Source organism: Oratosquilla oratoria, chromosome 20 (assembly GCF_046742065.1).
Source record: "Oratosquilla oratoria isolate Oo_2021 chromosome 20, ASM4674206v1, whole genome shotgun sequence".
Taxonomy (NCBI): Eukaryota; Metazoa; Arthropoda; class Malacostraca; order Stomatopoda; family Squillidae; genus Oratosquilla; species Oratosquilla oratoria.
The window spans coordinates 44,903,097-44,905,855 of NC_134796.1; positions in this window are offsets into that span (position 1 = coordinate 44,903,097).

Here is a 2,759-nt window from a genome sequence, read left to right on the forward strand (position 1 = left end):
TCGTGTCTTTATAGTAACTGAACTCGAATGAACTATAGTGAAAGAGAACTTGCTACATCTGGTCACTTATCAAGAAACTACAAACTACCTGTCAAAACTAATACATAAGAAGATTATGAAAACACTAAACCTTCCCAAGAGGCAAATACACTAACCTGTTGTCGTTTGGCTGTATATAAAGAGTCTAGAAAAATAAATAGGAGAAAATAGATCTTGTGTCCCAAATATGTGAGTTAAGCGAAATGTGATTGAGACGTTTTGAGGAAGAGAAAGTCTGGAAGACAAGGGAAACTGAATGTGATTATCCTCAATAGTAACTTTACGTGTATACATGAACATACATACATGAACACTTACACACACACATATGCGTGCATATGCAATCTGACCAGTGGAGGCATAGAGACGGCACTACTTTATCATTAATATTACAATTAAGTCAACTTGGCAAAGACGAACACGTATTACATATGTGCATATTGGTGCAAACACACACACACACACACACACACACACACACACACACACACACACACACACACACACACACACACACACACACACACATACATATACATACACACAACAGCACAGAGCGATTGTGACAATCGTAGACGGGCCAAGTAGAGGTTCAAGGATCTCCCAACCTCTGGAGGCCACGAAAGTCGGTCCCACCGAGAATCGAGTCTTTCTCCCCTGCGCTCGGCCAAGGAGACAAGTTCTAATCACCCTTCCCAACCCAATAAAAAAAATACCATCCGCAGAGGGGAATACTGAAATGTTAGAATAGAAAATCTAAAGACATGTACAGTGTATAATACGTATGGACATATGTATGTATATCCATATACAACCATATAAACAGACACACACACACAAACACACACACACACACACACACACACATATATATATATATATATATATATATATATATATATATACACACACAATATAATATGGTGTAGTTGTCTAAGTCACTATAAGCACTTGTCACGTGCTGGCCGTTGGTTCGAGTCCTCGGGCGTACCACGTTTCAATTTCAGCATGTGCCTCCACGGTTCTTCCGATGTTGATGGCTTAGAATTAAAGTGCGCCATGGTTGATAAAAATGTATCTAGTCACTGGGCCCCATTCAGTGTTGTATATTATATATATATATATATATATATATATATATATATATATATATATATATATATATATATATATATATATATATATATACAGTGTATATATAAATATATAAATGTATTATTCATACATATGTTCATGCACATACATGCATATGCACATACGTACATACACATACGTACATACATGCATGCATAGATACACACACACATACATACAAATGCACACACATACATACTCGAATGAAAGATTTTATATTCATCAGATGCACAAGTAAGACAAAATCTCTGCTTGGCCCCAAATTCAGCCGCCAAGCACTCGTACGACCTCTGGACAAGTCTGGGTTTAAGAAGGAAATAGGCAAGAACTAGTTTACGAACAGAGTGGTTAACGAATGGAATAGGCTCAGGAACCATGTAGTAGTGAGCGCTGAGACAATTGGTTGTTTTAAGAGAAGATGAGATAACTTTATGGATGGGGATGACAGGCGGTAAGGAACATGTAACTTCCTCGTGTTGTAGACCTTATGGTCTCTTGCAGTTTCCCCCCCATCCTTATGTTCTGCTGTTCATGCCACCTCGCTTATTCTTCGTCCGCCTCCCGTCCCAACTACCAGGACGACTAGGGCGAGCTCCAAGACAACAACGACGACGACGACGAGGACGACGACGATGACGACAATGACGACGACGACGAGGAGGATGACAAGCCCCTCCTGTAGGGGGTAGTTTTGAACCTGTCCATTTCCTTTGGTCGAGCGGAAGAGTGGTTGGTCTAATGTCAGAGATCAAATATCTTTGGATATTTATTTACATATACATATCTAAATATTCAGTTCATATATATGTATATATATATATATATATATATCCATATATAAATATACATACACACATACATAAACATATATATATATATATATACTTATACTCGTACATATGCGGCACTTCCCCTTCTGTTGTATATATTGTCTCAGATGCTCCTCCTCTGTAATCATTTTTGTATTAACCTCTGAAGAGGCAAGTAGCACTTGCGCGAAATACATCTGTATCAAGCGACATATGAAGTTTACATCCTCCCCCTCCCCACCGTCCAAATATCGGTCAAGGAAAAATTAAAATTGAACACTGCCAAACATATTGGTTCCTACTGTTTCAATATATACATTTACATATACATACATATATACATGTAAAGGCGCATATGCTTATATATATATATATATATATATATATATATATATATATATATATATATATATATGTATATATATATATATAATATATATGAAGAATTCATAACATGTGAAAGAATATGAAGATTAGAAAACCAGACTGTAAGAAAACAAATTCTAACGTTGGGAGTAAAGTCACCATGGTCTTGGACCACGTGATCGACAGCTATTTTCTTCCCGGAAGGGAGCTCAGAATTCATATATGACCGACCCATGGGTAATGGTGTGACCTTACACGCACATAAACACCCAACTCCCCACACACGAGAGTCGGAGTAACGACTCGCAGCACAGCGATACTAAAATTATTTCAGCCTTGGGCGGGATTCGAACCCGGACCGCCGTAGTGTGTGTGTGTGTGTGTGTGTGTGTGTGTGTGTGTGTGTGTGTG